We start from the raw sequence: 9,234 nt of genomic DNA, 5'->3' as shown, positions 1-9,234 counted from the left end.
AACAGAACTCTGGCAGCTTCCTAAGAGTATTCAAAGTTAGGCTTTTTTCAAGCCATCCTTATCTTCTTTTGAAGTACCGGGAAAAACTCTTCCTGGTGAAAAAGATAGTGTGGCTTTGAAAAACTTATTGGAGCCTCATATCCTTACACAAAATGCCTTCACTGTTACACAATTGACAGCAACATCCTCGTAGGAAAAAGGAAGCAGTCCCCTGTCACAATTTACCCTTCACCTGCACCCAGAGCCCTACTCTCACAAGGATCCCTCCTTTAAGACAAGCAACCAAAATCTCCTTGTTCCCTAAACAGTACAGACTTGACCTATTTACTATGGTGACTATTTTCTAGGACTAGGGAATTTAGGAATATTTCTATTCCTGCAAAGTATTAGCTAAAGATCTGAAACTTCATTAAACCAATTAAGAAAAAGGAGAGTGCAGAATAAACAGCTCTGAAAATTTTACTAGAAAGATGGAGGCAATTTGCTTTTCCAGTTAGCCTTGTGGACTGTCGCCCGCAGTTGCAAAGGGCAAGGAATGACAGGTACCGCCGAGGCTGCTCGGTTGTTTAAGCAATCAAAGTTTATTGATAGAGAGAAACAGAACAAGGAACAGGGATGAAGGGGAGCAACAAATGGGTACTTACAACATCCACGCCACAATCAGCCAGGGAAGTCACAATATGTACGGCGGGCAGGAGCGCCGATTCTCCGGGTCTGAGGCAAAGCGTCCTTTCCTCAGTGAGACTCCCAATTGTTCTATGCCTGTGACTCCCTTTTATCCTAAGGTTTCTCTGGGTTCTGACTCAGGGTTTCAGACATTTGGATACTTTGAGTTATTTCTTCTTGTTCCCACGGATGTGATGTTTCTGTCTTTTTTGTTCCCATGGATGAGATGTTTCTAAAGTTTAGTCAGGTGCCTGTTGGGGTGGCCAGCCCAGACAAGGAACATGACGCAGGTCATATTCTTTGTAACTTGGGCTTTAGAGTTAGGGCCAAAGTGGCCATCTTTGGCCCCGAGTGCAGACACATTCCTTCGTGTAGGGCCCAGGCCCGGTGTCCTTGGAAGGCGGGGAGGTCAATGAACTCTGTAGAGGGACACTTAGGCATTAAGCACTAGAGAGAGGCGCAGTGCCTAAGGGCCTGCAGGCTTTTAGAGGCCTAGCAAAATGTTTATGCGTGGGGGAAAAATGGATGAACTCCAAAACGCTAACAGATATTAATATATATTTAATTAATATTTTTCTGTTAAAAATATAACATGGTGTCAACTGTAACTCATGTCCAGAGTTATATTTAACTGTAATACATGGGTACTTTTTTTGTTTAAAGATTTTATTTTTCCTTTTTCTCTCCAAAGCCCCCTGGTACATAGTTATGTATTTTCAGCTGTGGATCCTTGTAGTGGTGGCATGTGGGACGCCTCCTCAGCATGGCCTGACGAGTGGTGTCCTGTCCGCGCCCAGGATTCAAACTGGTGAAACCCTGGGCCACCGAAACAGAGCTCGAGAATTTAACCACTCGGCAGTGGGCCCGGCCCCCACATGGGTACATTTTTAAGTGATGTGATCCTTAGGGACCAGGAGAGTCTAAAACAGCCCTAATTAGTCTACTCCTAATATTTGTGGACAAACCCTGAGTTGCATAAATACGGATATTTTATTTAGTGTTACTGTAATAAAGGATTCTTTAAAAGATGGTGCCAATATAAATGCTCTAAATTAAGCCCTTTTTACTCTCATAAATTGAGGAAACTTTATGAGACGGCAGCTTAGTATTATATATCAAGTTTTCCTATGGCTCGAAATTTTACTTGTAAGAATTTACCCTTCAAATGTATTCCTACATGTGTGCGAAGATGAGTAAGGATGTTCTTTATGACTATTTTTAATAAGAAAAGAATGGAAAACAGCTTAGTTATCCATCCGTGGGAGACTGGTTAGTCACTTCTGTGATGGCTACAGTCAGGCTGAAAAGCAGGAAGAGATTGATATGAGCTGTTATGTCATGATCTCTAATTTCTGAGACAGCAAAGCAAGGTGCAAAGCAATGTACATGTTATGCTTACACTTCTTCAAAAGAATTTATACCATCTTGCATTATTTTCGTTTTTTCTTCTTTATCTCCCCAAACCTCCCCTGTACACAGTTGTATATCTTAGTTGCACTCCCTTCTAGTTGTGGGATGTGGGACGCCGCCTCAACGTGGCCTGATGAGGGGTGCCATGTCCGCACCCAGGATCCGAACCCTGAGCCACCGCAGCGAAGCGCACGAACTTAACCACTCGGCCACGGAGCCAGCCTCCATCTTGCATTATTTTTAGATAGATGTATATGGTTTAATGTATATAAAAATTATTCTGTTACTAGAGACCGTGGATCTGCAGTAGAAAGATAGCTTCTTTCCATTCTATTTGCTTTTGTGTTCAAGTTTTATACCGTGGGCATATATTACCTTTTCAACAATAATAATTCCAAAAATCCTAATTTAAGCAAGTTATTTAGAAAAACTTTTTAAATGAATAAAAGATAGCTATCTTAAATATAGTATATGTCATAGAATCTGAGTTATGGGCTAGTTTTTCATGTACATTAGCTTATAAACAAAACAATTATCATAACCCTTTGTGAAAAACTATTAATTCCTCTTGGAATGGGATTCAGCATTAGCATATATTTTAGAAGAAATGAGAGACTTCTTATGTTCTACATTTCTCTACTGTGTAATTCTTTTATACCACACAGAGTCCATCATTACTTTTATACTAAGCGGTTTTTTACACACTCTGAGAACAGCGCTGTGCTACCACGTATATGCACGAAGACCTCCACTTCTCTAAAGCCAGACTGTGGATAAATATATTTGATGAATAGCAAAAACAGCACAGTAAGGGCCTGGGAGGGATGTTCGTATAATATGTTATTATTGTCAAGCATAGATATAGACAATGATTAGATCTGTTTTGTTTTACCTCAAAGGAAAAAACTTTTGCTCTTCCTTAGGCCTTTGCCCGTGGAATTATGAGAAGGGAATTCTGGGCTCAGGGAGACTTAACAACACAAGTCCTTAATTTGTGGGTTTTGTAGATCACTACGGTAGGGCCAAAGCCCTCCAGATACCATTTAAGACACTTATTTTCACTCGCCAGTGAAAACAATGTTTTAAAAGAAAATGAAACTGAATCTGGTCTTGCTATAACATAATTGAAAGTGTTATAAAAGTCTAAACGCTGTCGATGGAATTGTTAAATTTAGTATCAAGAGAGACGCTGGAGAGCGAGTTTTTAGCACAACTGCTCTGTTTTAGAAATGAGTTGCAAAAGGATAAATGACCTGCTCATGCTGACATATACAGTGAGTATCTACTCTGATAATAGAACAGCATTTCAGAAACCTTGGACAAGAAAGTAACCAGAAATCATTAGGATGCACTCCACAATGATATAAAAGGAGCCAAATATAACTGAAAAACAGCATAATGAAGTACTGACTTGAGCATTTTTGAGTAACAGTTAAGCAGCTGAGTTTTGGAGTCAGAATGCTTGGGTCTGAAGCTCACCTCCAGCACCTGTTGTCCCTGTGATATGGGGAGTCAATTTACCGAGCCTCTATAGGTCTCAGTTTCCTCTTCTGTAAAATAAGGAAAATAGTAACACTGGACAGTTCTCAAAAATAGGTCCTTAGGAGCTCATCACAGGTCAGGGATGGGCTTTGGGACAAGTCAACTAAGTAGGTAGCACTTAGTCAGAAAGGAAAGCTCCTTTTTGATATTTTTGATCTTTCAGTATCTTTGCAGAGATAGCCTTTCCATAGGCCATGCGATCTAATGGAGAAAGTGGGCGATGTCTTTTTGCACAGCTCATAAACCCCCACAGGGATAAGATGCAAGAGTGATAGGTGACTTGAACTATCCAGATGTGCAGAAGTCTTGTTCAACTGGTAATACAGCAGTTGAAAAGCTTCTGACTTACAGCTGACAATTTTATATCATAGGGAAAACATTTTAGGGTGGGAGGGGGGTAATTCTCCACGTTTCAGGACTGTCTTGCTCACTGCAGAGCAATTAACCTCCCTGGTGACCAGTGGCACACCCTCACATATTTCCACATATTTCCAAATGTAGAAAGACCAACCCCAATGAGAACCATGATGAGAGGAACTAAGGGACTGCTCTGAGTTTAATCTTACCAACCAGAAGAATAGATTGGTAACGGAGACATATGGAGAACTTTGAGAGAAAATAACCTTATTATCTTGAAGATGTGGTATCTAGGAAAAGGAAAGCCAGACATACAAGACATATTTATTAGGCCAAATCTCCTCAAACTGTGTCCCTAGGAATGTCTGTACAAAACAAATGGTTCTGTGGCCAGAAATTTTTGGGAAACACTACATACTTAATCAGCCATCTTTAGGTTCATAATGCCTACCATTAACATGGTGAAGGGTCAGAGAAGTCTTAGAATAAGAAACTAAGTATGAAATATTTTGAAAGGGAAAACTCTTTTCTCCACGCACCTATTAATACGCTCTCTTCCTGTGCCATTTTCAATTTCTACTGTAATAGTTTTCTCTTAACAGCAGTTTAAAAAGAGCTTCTCCAGACAAGTTTTAAAATTTTTAAGAAAAAATGTAAAATAATTCTAGTGTAGGAGAAGATAGGTCAAGAAAATGGTCCAGAGTAATTCCAACTCTTCCACTATTTTTTCCTCTTGTGAAAGAAATGGGCCATACTTTAAGATTCTCGCCTCTGATCCCTCAAACCAATCAGAAATTCCTTTGGATGTCCCCAGCTGGTCAGTTTCTTTGCATGGCCACTATGGCTGTTGTAAACTTTCACCACTCATTTTCAAACCCCTATCCCAGAACTCTCTTTCTCCTTCTCTTCTTGGCATCTTCACAGAAAAACAGGTGTGAACTCACTTAATTTTCCCTTCTGCCTCCCAACTTTTCTGTGCCTCATTATTGTCTTTTCTCTTATCTTAAAGTCACACACTTACAATGACAAGGATAATAATAGCAACTATAACAACAACCTTTTGTCAAGTCCTTATTCTAAGGACTCTACATAATTACTTTCTAATCCTTAGAACAATTCCAGAGGATAGAAATCATCTCAATTTTATAAGTGAGTAAACTGAAATTCAAAGAGTTTACATAACTTGCTCCAGTCACAGAGCCCGTGAATGGTGACTCTAAACTCCAGACCCCATCCTCCACCTTCTCCTTCTTCATTTTTATTTTTATTATGTCCTCCCATCCAGCTCCTTCCCCTCAGGATACAACCGTGCTCAAGCCCTCTCTTGTAAAAAAAATAAAAAAGAAAAAACAATAATGCACTCAACACTTCATCCTTCTTTAGCAACAACCCTAATTCTTTGAATCTTTTCATAATCAAAGTATCTTTTAAATATATTCTGTCTTCCTCTTGCCTATTGCAGTATCCTTGCTCAGGGGCTACCGTGTGCTCCAGTCTGATCCTCTTTCAGTTCACCTTGCATGTTACAGGCAGAATAATTTTTCTGAAGTGCAGTTTTGATCATGTTAGAACTCTCAAGTTGCTCCTCTCAAGAAAGCACGTCTATTTGTACTTTGTCCGTAGAGCCATATATACGTGTGTGGCAAGTACCAACATTGAACTATATTCATTCTTCATTAATTTGTTCATTCAACAAACAACTATTCAGTGCCAATTATGTGCAAGCATAATGCCTTGTCTTGGCTCAAGTCCTTTATTTTATGTCACCTGGGCTGTCCACATTGCCTCCATTCTACCAGAAAGAACTTCGAAAATGAAAGTGCAAAACTGATCATGGTGTGCCCTGCCTAGGAAGAGTTTAAATTCCTTCACTTGGCATCCAAAACCCTTGGTTATCTTGCCCATCCCTACCCCTCTCCAGCCATACCAAGCTGCATCCAGTTCCTTGAATATGCCAGTATCATTTCATGATGTTGGGTCTTTATACATATTGTTATCCTGGAAGTCCCTTCCCCCTTCTTCACCAGATGTGCTAACTCTTACTGGTTCTCCACATCTCAGCTCAAGCCCTTTCTCTTCTGGTAAGATTTATCCGAAGCTACTATCCCCAGAGTTAGTTTCTCTCCCACAGAGGCAGATTCTATAACAATTCTTATTGTTTTTAATTGAAATTGCTTGTTAAATGTCTTTTGCTAAGTTATACGTTCCTGGAAGGAAGGGAGCAGTATCTTATCTTCGTGTCACCATCATCTAGCTCTGTATCTGGCACACAGAAAGTGCTCAATAAATATTTGTTAAATGACTGAATAAATGCTAGACAATCAAGAGAATATCAAGACTTAGTCTTTGTTCTCAAGAAGTCTAAAAGATAAATAGTGGAAGCACACCAGTATTGCTACACTATTTACTGTGGGGTTTTTTTGTTTTAAATGAAACTAATGGGGGCTGGCCCCTTGGCCTAGTGGTTAAGTTCGCGCTCTCCGCTGCAGGCGGCCCAGTGTTTCTTTGGTTCGAATCCTGGGCGCAGACATGGTACTGCTCATCGGGCCACACTGAGGTGGCATCCCACATGCCACAACTAGAAAGACCCACAGCGAAGATATACAACTATGTATGGGGGGGCTTTGGGGAGAAAAAGGAAAAAAATAAAATCTTTAAATGAAACTAATGGTGATTGACTATAATTAGTTTTTGGGTGGGGAACATGATGTAATCTACACAGAATTCAAAATATGTTACGATGTACATCTGAAAGCTATATAATGTTATAATCCAATGTTACTGCAATTAAAAAAAATGAAACTAACTTCTAAGGGAACTTTGTTCCCAAATGAATAATAAACCAGTGCATTATAACAAATCTGTAGCTATATCCATAGACTTCTTGATGTCTTTTGGAGAACAAATCTGGCCACAGAAGTAAATGAATATGAAAATGTAGAGATAGTTTGTAAGAAGCGAGGGAAAATGGGAGAATAAGAAAAGTAAGGGAGCAGATTAAACTGTTCTTCCTATGGTTGCAGTTCAAGGAAAAGAAGAGAAAACATAAACATAATATCTTCTGCGGCTCCTGAGTCTTTTCTCTTCAGATTATCACTCATAAACAAGTCTTCTACATGACTACTTTATCTAATCATCAACAAAACAAGTTATTCAACCTTCAAGATCATCGAGTAATTTTATCCAGTTTTACTTGAGCACTACTGAGTTCCTGGTACTATAGTCTTTATAATAAATAGGCCTGAAGAGCATGTTCCCCTCTTTGTAACTCCATGGTTATGTATTAAAAATTCTTTTAATCTTTACAGAAAAATTTGCATGACTAGCTACATCCCCTGAGACATTTCTTCCATAAGAAGAAATTTTTAAGTCCCTGTCTTTGTCTCTTGCTGAATATTCACTTATTAACAGAATCTTAAGCAAAACTTTTGAGCCACATCCATTAGGGTCGATACTATCGCCAATGAATGACTATTCATTCAACATTATTATTTAATGCCAACTATGTGCCAGGTACTGTGCTAGATGCTGGGTACCTTGATAGATACAGTAATAAACAAAACACACCTAGACTCCAGCGTCAAGGAGCTTATAGAAGTATGGTAGAGTTAGGGCAAAAAAATGGCCTTGACACATAGGGAGTACTTTTAAAAAGAATTCTTCTTTGTTGTCTCATTACTCAACCAATATTGAGCATGATCCCTCCATTTAAACCATCAAAGACACAAACACTTCCACTGCCTTCTGCCGCTGTCTTTCTCCTGGATTACTGCTCTGGCCTCCCCCTTTCCCCTTACGGTTCACACAGCACAGCAGCCTGTGTGATCATTTTGATATGTAAGTCAAAGCATGTCACTCCTCTTTAATTCTCTTTTACTCTTAACACTCAGAGGAAAAGCCCAGACCTTAAATTGCTCTCATCTCCTCCTCTTCTGCCCTCCATTCGTAGCAGTCTCCTCGCTGTTTCTCGAACACACTAGGCACGCTCTTGCCCTAGGGCCTTTGCACCCCCTCTTTCCTCATTCCTTCTACCAAGAGCAGCCTTCCCTCAAATAGTGCACAGCTAATTCCCTCATCACCTTCAGGTCTTTGCTCAAAGGCAACCTCCTCTTCAATGAGACTACCCTGATCACACAACTTAAAATCTCAACCGTTTCCTCCCCAAACCCTGGTCTCCCTTATTTTGCCCTAATTTCACCATAACACTTGTCACCTTCTAGCAGAATATATAAACTACTCATTTATTATATGTATTAGATATTATCTGTCTCCCCACTAGAATTAAAGTCTTTGGGACAATGTTTTTGTTTATTTTGTTTACTCATATGTATTTGCACCTAGAACAGTGTCTGGTACATAATAGGTGTGCAATAAATATTTATTCAATAAATAAATACAGAAAAACCTCTACCTCTCAGTTGGACAAAAGGCAGGTTCGTGTTTATCCATATATTGATTCAGCGAAATGTATTGAACATAAGTTGTAATTTAGACACTCTAAGTAGTAGATGAATAGAACCAGGTTCTCACGTTGGAAGTATTCACAGACCAGTGGGAGAGACGCATAAACACATAATTTCATTTTGTTAAGTATCATAATAGAGGAACGTACAAGATACCGTAGGAGCACAGAATTCAGAGTAGCTAAGATTGGCAGCTGCTCATAGGATGCAGAGAGTTTTCTAGTTCATAATAATTGCACTCATTGTGCGGCTGTTTGTGGAGAGTGGTGGGAGTCTTGCTCTAAGGAGGCTGGATAGAATAGTGATTGAGCTACTGAGGTCTGGAATTTACATACCTGGATTCAAATTCTAGTTCTACTCCTTGCCAGTCTGTGATGTTGGGGATGTTACTGAACGTCTCCAATTATAGAACACAGGCATTATTATTACCTATCTTGACTCCATAGGTGCTACACCAAAGATGCTTACACATCAATTTAAAATACGGAATCTATCAAAGCCATACATTTGCTTTACCATTACGCACAAAAGGGAAAGGATAAATTCCAAGGCTCTTCTCTCTAAAACACCGAGGTGACTAGTGTTTTTTCCTTTAGAAATCAGAGGTGTTCACTTGAACACTACTACCAGAGATAACCAATTAACAAGTGAAACAGCCAATTCAAAACGAGCAAAACTCTTTAGAGAATAAAGGATACACTTTACATGATAAAGCAATAATCTTTGAAGCTCAAGGTGTCTTAAAAAACTTATTTTCCTGTTAATACCAAAAAGATATTTTAAAAGTAACAGAAAG

Source organism: Equus asinus, chromosome 16, assembly GCF_041296235.1.
Source record: "Equus asinus isolate D_3611 breed Donkey chromosome 16, EquAss-T2T_v2, whole genome shotgun sequence".
Lineage (NCBI taxonomy): Eukaryota > Metazoa > Chordata > Mammalia > Perissodactyla > Equidae > Equus > Equus asinus.
This window is presented reverse-complemented; position numbering follows the sequence as displayed.